Source organism: Osmerus eperlanus, unplaced genomic scaffold (assembly GCF_963692335.1).
Source record: "Osmerus eperlanus unplaced genomic scaffold, fOsmEpe2.1 SCAFFOLD_263, whole genome shotgun sequence".
NCBI lineage: Eukaryota > Metazoa > Chordata > Actinopteri > Osmeriformes > Osmeridae > Osmerus > Osmerus eperlanus.
This window is the reverse complement of record NW_026911964.1, coordinates 6438-21126: the sequence shown is the minus strand read 5'-3', so window position 1 is coordinate 21126 and position 14689 is coordinate 6438.

The window sequence follows — 14689 nt, the reverse complement described above, 5'->3', positions numbered from 1 at the left end:
TTACTAAACCCATAAAACTGAGCACATTTTAAGTTCTCAGAGTCTTACACTGGCTTCCAGTTCACTGCATAATTGAGTTTCAAGTATTTCTTGTGTAGTAGCCTATACTCACTCAAGGGTTCAGGACCAAAATACGTTTCGACATGACTGTGCATATAAACCAGACTGAGATCATCAAGTTGGGCCAACTATTGCCGCTAACTAGGTCTCTGCCAGGGTGAGGCAGCTTTACAGGGTGAGGCAGGTCTCAACAGGGTGAGGCAGGTCTCAACAGGGTGAGGCAGCTTTTGACTAAGCCACCCACTGCTGGAACTAGCTCCCAGAAGCAATCAGACACTTTCCTATAGCCATATTCAAGTATAGAATGAAAACCTTCCTGTTTTCCTGTGCCTTGACTAACAAAACACTGCACTGCATGTCACCCTTGTTTTATCTTTTGATTCAGTTATGTACTTTATAGATTTATCTATTTATTTTTCCTTTAAATCGTTTTTTTTTGCCTGTGTAAAGCGTTGTGGATGAAATTTGCGGAAGCCAACAAATAAACGTGTCTTGCATTGCCTGAATATAACAAGCTTCTGTCAAAACGGATGTCACTTTTTAATAGGCCTATCACTCCAGTCCTGAGAGGATTGTGTGTGTGTCAGTGTGTATGTATTATTGTGCGTGTGTGTCAATCCACAGTAATGACATGAGACCATGATTGGTGAGTGTGGAAGGGAAAGGCCAGGCAGTAACATTAACATTCTCTCCCGTCTCTCCTGTACCGGACTTCAGGCGCGCTGGACCTAAATGTCAGACCAACAAGTTGCAGCTCCCAGATACCCATCACACACACACACACACACAGATAAATCCGGATGTGGAGGTTTAGTCCGTGTGTTTGCTGACGTTTGACCTTGGATTGAAAGCTTAATGTCGGAGTTAAATGGGGACAACAAGGACAACAAACACCGAACCGGCATCAAGCTACTTGCATTAATCACATAGGCCTACTCAGCGGCGTAACAATGACTTGGCGGGCCCGAGTGCAGATCTCACCAACGGGCCCCTTACCGACCTATTGTCAGGTGACATTATTGAGTGTCGAGTTTAGCGAGGTGCAGGGAAATGTACTTATGATGTACAATACACATTAAGTGTTGCTACAATATGTTTTAATGAAATAGCTTTAGCTATTTTCCGACTACATCCTGCACATAGTTTACAATATCTAACCTGTCTGCTGCCTTAGCCTATAGGCCTATACAGGATGGGAAACAATCGCAACATGTGTGGGTGGGCGGGCTATAGAATCTTTGACAACAATATTACCCAGACATCCTTGCTATTTTTCGATGGCAATGTTACTTAATAAAAACGAGATTAGTTTCATTCAGCAAAAGGCAAATGAGGCAAAATGAATTATTTGCTGTTGTTAAGACTGACTATGTTTATGTTTATTGGGCAGGCTCATAATTATGAATAACTGACGCCATAATTGAGAAATGTTTGCGAATTGATGGGACTGGAATTTCTATCGGTGTTTTGAACGGAGCGAGGGGCCCGGTCAGTTCTTCAATGTGAAAGCAGATGGTTTGGCCGGTAAGGTTGTCTCACTTCTAAGATGAGATCGAGGACGGGCCCCCTTTCGCCACGGGCCCTAGTGCAGCTGCACTCCCTGCACTCCCTATAGTTACGCCACTGGGCCTACTGATATAGCCTACTAGGATCCATCAGCGAGCACATTTTGAGTCCCCCAACTCATCTCTTTAAACATTCAAAAGCATCAAACTATAACTGGCTAACTATATATAGCCTAGGCTGGTTATGATCGAAAACGATTCAATCTCAAATCAAAGCCTTCAAATGACGTTTCATGACCAGTCTATGAAACACAATCCCCTGCATTCATGAGTAGTGATGCACCTGTAAGCGTATACAGCATCCAGTGTGTGTGTTTCTGTTCGCCCCGGCTGTGCAGAGATCCACGCGCATCCCCGTGAGAGAGAGACTTCGCTGTAACACCGGCTGCGCCTCTGCCCAGACATCGTGTCGGATGATCACAGTTGATGTCTACACAGTCGTTTAATTTAAACAGAGCGAGGCCACCTTTCTTTTTCGGTGTTTAGTCGTATTTAACATTCTGGAGTCATCGCACTGGTTATTCGGTCACATTTGAAGGCTTCGCGTCCCGTATCTTCTCGAGAGCTGTGCTAAGCATTGTCGGCGGGGCTGGTCGCAAGAGAGGAGACTCCGTTTTAGATTTGGAATGAGAGAATAAGATGAATTGATAGCTTGTTGCAGTTTAAAAATAAAAACAAAAAATTGTTCATTTCAAGGAAAATATCAACGGAAAAATCAACTCGACAGTTTTTGTCAGAAATGACCGATTCAAATCGTAGCATACTCAAGGGAAAGTAGAGGATCATTTCCAACTATTTGAATGCGGACATTTCACAGGAGAGCGCACCAAAGCCCTATGTGACTGGCAGGCTTTTTATGAAGGATATCATCTTTCGCCAACAGAAAACCATGACGTCCAGTGGGCTGTAATGGAACATCGTATGTAGTTATTTGATCTTTTTCATTGCTCCGTTTAATTGGCAGGGCAAGTGGAAAGTGACATTTTATTGCCAATCTTACAAAACGGTTGCCGTTTTTCTTCACGTTAAAGGCAACGGACATAGGCATTGTCAGGTGATTTATTTTACCGAAGTGTGACTCACACAAAGGACAGATCACTTAAAACCGTCGACTTATGCTGAAGGTCCAGGTAAGATAATTAAACAAAAATGAATGTACATTTTCTGAGACTAATCCCATAGGCTTGTGTGCATGGGTAGCATTGCCCCGTACAACAGTGGGAAACATGAGGAGCAATCACTGACTTGAATATTAAATGTAGGCTTGAAGAGGTGCATTATAGTCTTTTTTTTAATCCCAATAGCCTGTCTCTCCCATGCCTCTAGTTGTTGGCTAAGCTTTATATTGCGTCACTGCATAACCTTTTTCAAATTCTCTCTCATTCTTTATTTCACTGTCTCTTTCTCCCCCCCCCCCCCCCTCTCTCTCTCTCTCTCTCTCTCTCTCTCTCTCTCTCTCTCTCTCTCTCTCTCTCTCTCTCTCTCTCTCTCTCTCTTTCTCTCCCCCCTTCTCTCTCTGTCTCCCTCTCTCTCTCTCTCTCTCTCTCTTTCTGTCTCTGTCTCTTTCTCTTTCTCTCTCTCCCTGTTTGTCTGTCTGTTTGTCTGTCTGTCTGTCTCTCTCACACACACACACACACACACACACACGCACACACACACACACACACACACACACACACACACACACACACACACACACAAGCCTACACACAACAAATGACAAGTGTACAAATGAGTTAACTATGTTTACGTAGGTAACGTCACAAAATTGATTTGACCTAGGTTCCAATAATGCGGCCACAAAAAAACAAAGAGTTTTTATTACTCCACATTTTCATAGGTTTCACAGTTTGGTTCAATCTATAATATATATTGTACAGCGGTCAAGATGTTACAGTAACGCAGCCACAGTCTTTGTGGTGACGATGGGGCACTTTACCCCTGCCTGTGATTGACACGTGTGTGCGGACAGGTGTCACAAGCTCCAGCTCTGCCGTTGATCAATGATGAGGAGGTCCCAGAGAAGACACCCTCCGGAGACTGATCGGTCCAATGAGCTTGTGCGAATGCCTGTTCCATTAAAGAGAACTGATAGAGATCCGTTGTGAATTCATGAAGTGATTGATCATTTCTGTTAGGATCCAGTGGTTAAGTGCCTGAGAGATCACTGTAGTCCCTCGTGCTCATTCATGGGCCCTACACTGGCCAGAGAGAGAGAGAAGGAGATAGAGGCAGGGAGTGAGAGAGAGAGTGTGTGTGTGTGTGTGTGTTGAAAGAGAGTAAAGTGTCTATTTATCTGTGTATCCGTTATCTGATGCGGGTATTTGTGTGTGTGTGAGCATCTGTGTGTGTGTGTGTGTGTGCGGAGAGAGGTGTTGTCTAATCTGGTTGGTTATTGTAGCATTGGCTGTATACTAGCCTCCGGTTCTCTGGCAGGGGAGAGAGGGAGACACTCTGAAGCTGTCCTAGAAAACGTGCTGTTTTCCTCAGCCATGGTGGAGAACACCGTGTGTTTCCTACATAAGGTCTGGGTTTCACCCAGGTTGCTGTGGATAGATGTTGTTCCAAGGTATGTGACCTCCATGGGGTGTGTTTGTGTGAGTGTGTATGCCCGTGTGTGTTTCTGTGATTGTGTGTGTCTGTAGGGCTCTGGGGGACAATGACAAGGCCCCCAGGGTGGAGCCGATGGTGTATGGTCCGGCTGAGTTCTCTGTGCTGAGTGACACTCAGAGAGCCTGTCAGGAGCCTCTAAATGAGTCCTGCTCCCTGTGAAGGGGGCGGGGCCTGGAGCCAGCGTGCTCTGCATCTGCTTTGCTTCATTTAGTCCCACCACAGGCTCTTCTTCTGGCTCGCTGCATGCTGACACACACAAATACACACACGAACGCACACACACAAATGCATGCACACACACAAACATGCAGACACACACAGACACGCACAAACACACACGTGCACATACACACACACTTGAATAGGTATGCAACTACACACACAGACACACAGCTACAGACTTGCACAGGTATGCCGTCACCCACACCTACCCATCTCCCTGGCTGTATACATTACAGTAACTATGGCATTTTTTACCATGTGATTATTTACCCATTTGCATGGCATTCGTCCTCATCCACGTTGGTCTGATGGGTGGGGTTTAGCATATTCTTCCTGTTTGCCGTTTGCTGCGTAGCCGCAGTGCAGAAAGGACTTCACTAACAGCCTCTCACCGTGAGACACAGCAGCTAATGTGCCCCCCTCAGGGTATACAGTAACAGGGTACAGTGACAGGGTACAGTGACAGGGTACCGTGACAGGGTACAGTGACAGGGTACAGTAACAGGGTATAGTGACAGGGTACAGTGACAGGGTACAGTAACAGGGTACAGTAACAGGGTACAGTGACAGGGTACAGTGACAGGGTACAGTGACAGGGTACAGTAACAGGGTACAGGAACAGGTGCAGTAACAAGTAGTAACAGGATACAGTGACAGGATACAATGACAGGGTACAGTAGCAGGGTACAGCAACAGGGTAAAGTAATAGGTGTAGTAACATGTACAACAACAGGGTACAGTATGGGTACAGTACGGGTACAGTAGCAGGGTGTGGTAACAGGTAACAGGGTACATTGACTGGTACAGTAGCAGGGCATAGCAAGAGGGTAAAGTAAGGACAGTCATCCAGCTATGAGTCAGGGCAGTGTTCTGTTTGGCCTCAGAAGAGCGTGGGCAGTTACAGTCATTTACACTCGACCGCTGTTGAATCACAAGCACTGCTTTGGGTAAACAGGCTCAGAAATGCTTTCAGCTTTAAGCTCGCTCCGGCCTGCTCCACCTCTTCTTTCCAAGCGGTCCCCTCGCCGACCCCACGCCAAACCCTGCTCTCCGTGACCCCGCCTCTGCTCCCCAACGCCAGCCGCTGACTCAGAGCAGCGGCAAACCGATCCGGACTCCCTCCCACGCTTGGAGAACGTCTCATCTGATCCTAGCTAACGCTAACGAGACCGGGCAGTGTTGATAACAGACGAGGCGAGATGGAGCTTCTTGCTGGTGGACTGAGCGAGCCCGGGGGCAGCTGGAGAGGACGCCAGCGTGTGCCGGTGGAGGCGGCGAGGAGGGGAGGGAGACACATGGGCTCGTCCAGGACTTGACTACTTGATGGATGTGAGGACGGGCAGAGAGGAGCTCTCTGGTGCTGTGAAGGTTAGCTGACTTGCTGCGTCCGTACGGACACGCACGCACATACATACATGCGCACACGTTTATACACACACTCATATGCATACTTACACACACATATCCTGTACACACACACACACACACATACACACACGCACACAAACACTCACATTAATATTCATACTCATGCACACAAACACACTTGCACAAATGGAAACAGGCACATATCTTACATACACACTCACACAAACACACATATCTGTCCCACAGCCAGGTACAGAGAGCTCTACAGGATTATCCCTTGCCTGCTCTACGGACCTGGAAGGGACTTTCTTTGTCCCTGGTTGTCTGACAATCCACATGTATCACCGGGGACTAATCCCAGGTCAGTTCCAGTCTACAGCTCCAAGTAGTGTTTGTTTGAAGGCAGTGGTCATCACTGGAGGTTGAGGCAGAAGACTTGAGTGACATGCTGTGTTTGGATGGAGCCATGTATTGACTGATTCCTTGTGTGCTTTATGTAGCAACCTGCATTCAGTCTAGAAAAGGTTCTTGGTTTAGACACACACTCACACACACACACACTCAAATACATACACACACACGCACACAATCCACATTAAAACACTCACACACACACACACACACATACATACACAAGTATACAAACTAGCATGCACACACACATGCACACACACACTAGCACAGACAGCATCACATTTGAAAAGGCCTCTGATGCTAATTGCTAGTGAAGGAGTCTGCAGAGGCTTGTCCAGCCTCATGGAGCAGGCTGGAGTATCTGCTGCTGACTCTGAATAAGGGGATTACATCAGCTGCAGCTCAATCCCTCGCCAATCCCCCCCCCTTTCCCTTCAGACCCCCCCTCCCCCCCCCCCCCCCCCCCACACACACACACACCGGCCCACCTCATCGTGCAGGATCGATACTGCATGTGAAGTTGTAACTGAGTGACGCCGGGATATAGTGTTCTGAAACATTACACAGCTGTTATGCAGCCTGTCAGCTCGTACTCCATAAACAACCTCTGACGTCCGAGGTAGTGACGCTGTCTTCATCGCATGCTCCTCCACCCGAACAGATAACTGTCATTTAGTGAAGAAGTCCTCGAAACCTCTTCCTCTGTGGTGCTTGTTGCCAGGGCATGACCTGGACTGACCCGGTAGAGAGTCTGGGTGAGTCTGACTCTCGCTGACTCTAGCTGGACCTGGGTAGGGAGAGAGAGTCAGGTGCCTCACATGGTATGGAGCTGGGTAGGGAGAGAGAGTCAAGTGCCTCACATGGTATGGAGCTGGGTAGGGAGAGAGAGTCAGGTGCCTCACATGGTATGGAACTGTTTAGGGAGAGAGAGTCAGGTGCCTCACATGGTATGGAGCTGGGTAGGGAGAGAGAGTCAGGTGCCTCACATGGTATGGAGCTGGGTAGGGAGAGAGAGTCAGGTGCCTCACATGGTATGGAGCTGTTTAGGGAGAGAGAGTCAGGTGCCTCACATGGTATGGAGCTGGGTAGGGAGAGAGAGTCAGGTGCCTCACATGGTATGGAGCTGTTTAGGGAGAGAGAGTCAGGTGCCTCACATGGTATGGAGCTGTTTAGGGAGAGAGAGTCAGGTGCCTCACATGGTATGGAGCTGTTTAGGGAGAGAGAGTCAGGTGCCTCACATGGTATGGAGCTGTTTAGGGAGAGAGAGTCAGGTGCCTCACATGGTATGGAGCTGGGTAGGGAGAGAGAGTCAGGTGCCTCACATGGTATGGAGCTGGGTAGGGAGAGAGAGTCAGGTGCCTCACATGGTATGGAGCTGTTTAGGGAGAGAGAGTCAGGTGCCTCACATGGTATGGAGCTGTTTAGGGAGAGAGAGTCAGGTGCCTCACATGGTATGGAGCTGGGTAGGGAGAGAGAGTCAGGTGCCTCACATGGTATGGAGCTGTTTAGGGAGAGAGAGTCAGGTGCCTCACATGGTATGGAGCTGGGTAGGGAGAGAGAGTCAGGTGCCTCACATGGTATGGAGCTGTTTAGGGAGAGAGAGTCAGGTGCCTCACATGGTATGGAGCTGGGTAGGGAGAGAGAGTCAGGTGCCTCACATGGTATGGAGCTGGGTAGGGAGAGAGAGTCAGGTGCCTCACATGGTATGGAGCTGTTTAGGGAGAGAGAGTCAGGTGCCTCACATGGTATGGAGCTGTTTAGGGAGAGAGAGTCAGGTGCCTCACATGGTATGGAGCTGTTTAGGGAGAGAGAGTCAGGTGCCTCACATGGTATGGAGCTGTTTAGGGAGAGAGAGTCAGGTGCCTCACATGGTATGGAGCTGTTTAGGGAGAGAGAGTCAGGTGCCTCACATGGTATGGAGCTGTTTAGGGAGAGAGAGTCAGGTGCCTCACATGGTATGGAGCTGTTTAGGGAGAGAGAGTCAGGTGCCTCACATGGTATGGAGCTGTTTAGGGAGAGAGAGTCAAGTGCCTCACATGGTATGGAGCTGTTTAGGGAGAGAGAGTCAGGTGCCTCACATGGTATGGAGCTGTTTAGGGAGAGAGAGTCAGGTGCCTCACATGGTATGGAGCTGTTTAGGGAGAGAGAGTCAGGTGCCTCACATGGTATGGAGCTGTTTAGGGAGAGAGAGTCAGGTGCCTCACATGGTATGGAGCTGTTTAGGGAGAGAGAGTCAAGTGCCTCACATGGTATGGAGCTGTTTAGGGAGAGAGAGTCAGGTGCCTCACATGGTATGGAGCTGTTTAGGGAGAGAGAGTCAAGTGCCTCACATGGTATGGAGCTGTTTAGGGAGAGAGAGTCAGGTGCCTCACATGGTATGGAGCTGTTTAGGGAGAGAGAGTCAGGTGCCTCACATGGTATGGAGCTGTTTAGGGAGAGAGAGTCAGGTGCCTCACATGGTATGGAGCTGTTTAGGGAGAGAGCCCACCAGAGCCCCCCCCCCCCCCCCCCCCCCCCCCCCACAACACTGTGGGTGTACAGGAGGGTGCATAAATTGATGGAAAATAATAACTTCAAATGAGATGGCTCATTGGCTCCTAAGAAACTGTATGAGAGATTTCGCCCTTGTGAATGTTGATGGTGCTGGCATTGACAGCTCCAGTAAGATGGTGCCCGGCCTTTGTAATATCCTGTCAGATTTATCAGCTGGTGTTTGACAGGGGTGTCCAGGGAGGCTGGGCCTGGGCTGAGATGCAGCCTGGATCGATTTGTCACACCCCTCCTACATCTCCTCCAGAGGGTCTTACAGGACCCCTACATGCTACCTACCTCCCTCCCAGCACCATAGCAGTCTGGCAGTCTAAGACTTCTCAGACAATACCTCGTCTGAATCATATAAAAATTGAGATTTTATATGGGTGCTGCAAAGACAGGGTGATTGTACGTTGGGGGGTTTTATACTCCCAAAGAAAGAGGGGTCTCCTTTTGAAGGTGAATTCCTGATTGGTCAGTTACTTCCCACCTGGACGTCATCCTGAGATTTGCGTAGAGGTGTGAAGTGGCTGGTAACTCAGTTCAGTTATCTCAAATGTTCATGGATTGCTTATACTTCAAAATCTAACAATACAACATTCATAAATGGTTTTGGTAGTATGATACAATTATTTTGGATCTAAAATTGAATAACGTAACTCTACCTGAAGGGAAGTTATAATCAAACATTAATTAAACAACGTTCTAAGTAAATGAGAAAAGCACACATTATAACACATCAACTACTGTCATTGAAATAGTGTCCATGAGCCATGTAGTCCTTGAGAATATGTTTGTAAATCAAGAAAAGAAAGTTCTTCCTTATAAATCCTTTATCTGAATACAGAGAATACTGTGTCCCGTGTGGCCTCTGTTTCTAACGCCATGCTGGGCCATAAGCTTTGAAGCTTCTTCTGATAAGAATGGGGGAAAACCCCCTGTCTCCTTGTCGGGGGCAGGGGAAAGGTGTGATGGTACGTGGTTTGTCTGTTGGCTCTGCTACACGCGTAAACTCTCTTTTTCCTCTAACCTCTCCCTTAACCTCTTCTCCCTCTCTCACTTTCTCTCTCTCTTTATGTCACAAACACACAAACTCCACCTTTTTCCCTCCCTCCCTCCCTCCCTCCCTCCCTCCCTCTCTCACTGTCCGTACACCGCCCCCCCCCTCTCTCTCCCTCCCTCCCTGTTCTGGGTGTGTGTGGCTGGTGTGCAGAGAGCAGCTCCAGTGTTGCACATTAGTGTGTGTTGCTTCATCTGGCTGCTCCATGGCTCAGGGAGTCAGAATATTCCTCATGCAGGGTTTAGCTATAGCTGTGATTTGTCTTCTGACACAAGGAGCAGCTTGCTCTGGTGCAACGCCAGTGTTTCTATGCATGGTGGTCCACACATTAACACTCCCCCTCTCTCCTTTCTACTCTTTTTTGTATCCCATTCTTCCTGGAGACTTATCCTCTCCTCATAAAACTCAAGCGTCTCCAAGGACCACCCTCTGATTGTCCGATCTCTCTGATTGGCTCATCGGTGGTGACATATGACATGTCACCAGCATCAAGAAGATTGACAGGCGGGCGCTGGGAGCAGAGGTCTCCCGGCCAGGCTCCGGAGTGTTCTGGCATGTTCCCCTGACGCTTGTATTCAATCAGGCATCTCGCTCGGGCCTGGCTGGGCTGGCCGAGCTGATGAGAGGTCTGGGGTGATGATGGTTCAAGGAGCCTGTCCTTGCTCCAGGGGGAGGTGGGAGAATGGGGCCTTCGGCATGTCGACACCTGCCACATCAGTATTCATGAGGAGGACAGAGCCATGCGGGGGCTGGCTGGCTGGTTTACAGGGGAACGCTTAACTGGGATTGGGGCTTGGGCTGAGGCTGAGGTTAAGGATGGGGCTGAGGACGGGCTGAGGTTAAGGCTGGGTCTGAGGACTGGGGCTGAGACTGTTACAGCTCTTATCACATTTCTTTTCAGCAGCCTGTGAGCTACAATGGAGATGGGATGTTGTCTGGTCTGATGGAGAGATTGCATTCCAGGGCTTTAACAGCATTCCCTGCAAGAACCAACAAATAGTGGTCTCCAGAAAATGAGGTCTGTGTGTGTACTATCAGTAATCCCTGATAGTCACATACATGTTTTATTTAACAGCCTTGTTCCCTAGTGACAGCAGGTCAAATAATCCCTGCCCTGGGTCTAGTTACAGACGAATGTGCTGTATCTAGTTGAGCTTCTCGCCAGTGTGAGATATGGCATGTCGGACATGTTCCCTCTCTAAAATGGATCCAGTATGTGAAAGTGCTTCCAGAGCATGGTGAAGGATGTTCATGCTCTACGTATGCTCTCCTGCTCCACAGTATCTAGCTCCTGTACCTCTTGCACACAGTTGAGGAGTGGGCCCCTTCCTCCGCTCTCCTCCTCCACCACTACGCTCTTCTTTTCCTCTCGCCCCCTCTTTCCCCTCCTCCTTCGCTTCGCCTCCTCCTCCCTCCTCCCTTCTCCCTCTCCTTCACTCTCATGTCCCTTTCTCCGCTCCAAATTCTCATCCTTATTTTCTTCATCCTCACCCCCTTCCTTTCTCCCACTCCTCCTCCCTCCTCCTCTTACTAACTGCTCCTCCTCCCCACTTTCTCTGCTCCTTCTCTTCTCCCTCCTCCCTCCACCCCCCTCCTCCCTCCTCCTCCTCCTCTACCCCTCTCCTAGTGACCATGCTGTTAGGAAACACTCCCTGCTCGAGGCTACTGGCAGTCAGCCTCTGTGATCCCTCAGTCACTCAATGGAGCTGAAGAGCTTGGAGTCAGAGATGAGTATGAGTGTGTGTGTGTATGTGTGTGGCCGTGTGTGTGTGTCTGTGTGTGTGTGAGAGCTTTAAGAGAGATCCTATATGATTATCAGTACTGCGCTTCACAGACCCGGAACCCAGCATTACCATGAGACAGTTGACCCTCAGCACTGCACAAGGACAGGGAGGTTATGTTTCCCTCTCCCCAACGCACACACACTCATCAGTTGAGAACACACTCAGTTGAGAACACACACACACATGCACGAGTGCTAACACACACAAACACACACTCCATTGCATCTAATGACATACTTGCGGCTGAAGTGGAAATGAAAAGTGGACTGTGATGTTGGCCTCTGTTGGGCAGATCCATTGAGACAGAGAGGGGTGGTCCAGCCCCCTCTTACGGTTCTAGGTTGGTACAACCCTCCCAGCGCTGAGTCTAGCAGAGAGAGCATCCACAGACCTGTGGAGGACTGTAATTACTGCTGTCTACATGATCTTCACTCCCACCTGGCTTCTTATGAAGTACAGAAAAAGACGGAAGGTAATCTCTAATCTCTGTAACACACATGCACACACATTCACGGGATACACCGTCGCTTACACACACACACACACACACACACACACACACACACACACACACACACACACACACACACACACACACACACACACACACACACGCCTACAGACTGTGATGATACTATCTTTATTATCTTTACTGTAGATTGGTTTATTTGTATAAAGTAACATAACTTCCACTATGTCCCACGCTCAAACTCTGTGAGACCTACACACGGTAAGACCCCTGAACACAGGCCACTCAACGCTTGGTCTCTCCAGAATACTACAACTACACATTCACGCACACCTGCCCTTTGTTAGCTATCGCTCCAGTGTATGGCTCAATCCCACAGTCATAGGCGATTCTAGGTTTTAAAACTGGGGGTGCAAAGGGTAGTGAATCTTTTTTTTGCTTACAAAAAACATGCTCAAAATTAATAGTACATATGGGACCCACAGTGAGGTTGGGGTAATCGGCACGGGACCCCCCCCCCTCCACTACTCTGATGTACTGTTGTTGTGACTATGTGTTTGTTAATTTCGTTTTTTTTGTTCATTCATAAACCACGTCAACCACTATAGTTTTTGTAAGGCAAATAGGGTTGCAATTGTTGAGGCTCAGACAGGCACTTCAGGCAGACTGGGAGCAGGTGCTCGCGGGTGATAGGTAGCCAGACGGAAGAGCTAGCATGTACCCCTGTATGTTATGACGACAAATAAAAAGCATAAAACATGTGTCCAAGTGTGCAACATATATCTTAAAATTGTCAATTAATCATTAGAGTACAACAAACCATGATAGAACATACAACTCTGACATCATTTAAACATTTTATAAAATAATTTCATAATTTTTTGACATAAATGTAAATGTACAAAATGTAAATGTTTTCATCCCAACAGTAGGGGGTGCAAATGCACCCCCTTTATCTGTGGTAAAATCGCAATGCCCACAGTCCCCTGTAAGACCCAAGCCCTGAGCCCTGAACTCTGAACCCTGAACCGTGAACCCTGAACCGTGAACCCTCACAGCCTTGTTTGACATCACCTGGTAAGTCAGGACTCTAAATAGTATGAATAGGAATGAGACAGCACTTTGTGACACATCATGTTACCAACCGTCATGTCAAACCGTGTTGTGTTGAACTATTGTGGGTTTAGGACGATAACATTGTTACGCTTTTTAGTTTTTTGTACAGCTGATTTGAAGGTGTTCCATGCTTGAGCCTTACAGAGTAGATGAGATATTATTAATAATCAATTTACTCTTGTTTGTCAAAAAAGCAGCAGAAAGCAAACATGTAATGAAATAATGAAAAATAGATACATAAACTAGGTTCATGCTTGTTTGTTTACCGTTATTCTTTCTTTTTCCGTTTTATGGTGGTTGTTAACGCTTCCCGGCTCCCCCTGGTAACCCCTGGTAACCCCTTGTTTCACATCTCAACACTATGAACTATGGGTAATTTCCTAAGGCAAAGTCGGCAGAAAAGAAGACTTATGGAAAGATGTGTCCGCAAGATGACCCTCCTGCACAAAGGAAGGTGTAGAAGGAAGTGTGGGATTTGACAGGATTTGTCTGAGCAGAAACGTGCCTCAAAGTCCATGTGTCCTCTAGTCCTTGTGAAGTCTTCTGTACTGCCAGTTCTGAGCCTTAGCTAAAACATCAGAATTGGTTTGCTTGCCTCCTAGCCTTGCCTGTCTTGCTCGCCCTTGGATTGCTCCTTTATATTGTTTTGGATTTCTGCTATTCAACTGCATTTGGCTCCTATCTCACCCATCTGAGTCGTGACACTCACTCACTCACTCACTCACCCACACACACACACACACACACACATGCACACACATACATACCCCCCCACACACTGACACACACACGTGTTCTCATGCCGGCACACAAATACACAGACGTGTAGATGTGCTGCGATCCTACATCATCAGGTTCCTGCAAATTCTGTCATTTCCTGGGACCTAGACATCCCTGCATGCATGGCTGGCTTTTCTCGAAGGCAAACACTCAATCACGCAGTCTCACTAAAAACAAAGACAAATCAAAAGCCTGTGCTGTATACTGATCTCACCAGCTAATTGGCTCTCGTCTCGTTTGAAGTCCCTGTCATTAAACATCACACACTGTGATGTAATGGAGAGTCAAAGGCAGGATTCGTTTCATAATAGAGTGAACGTGAACAGTGTTTGTCCTTTGTTAGCCCTCTTGGCAGGTGTGACTGGAGTACGGTGGTGGGTCGGTGACAACGTGGGGACGGGTCCAAGTCCTTTCCTCCTGTGTCGAGATCATTTTCCTGTGCCAACTGTGTGGAAGGCAGTGTGGGGGTCTCAGAGCTGAATGATAGTTGATTCAGTGAACCTATTGATGGAGATGTCTGTATGAAGGGGCAGTCATATCCAGTCACGTCAGGTGTTTTCATTTCATAGAGATCTTCTTAAGTCTCCTCAACAAGTGTCCTCTACTCTCCTCTCTTTGCTTCATGCCTTGAGGAGTCACTTTTACAGCAGTGCCACTCACTTAGCAGGAGTGCACTCAGGTCACAGCCAGCGTTTGTAGCATAGTT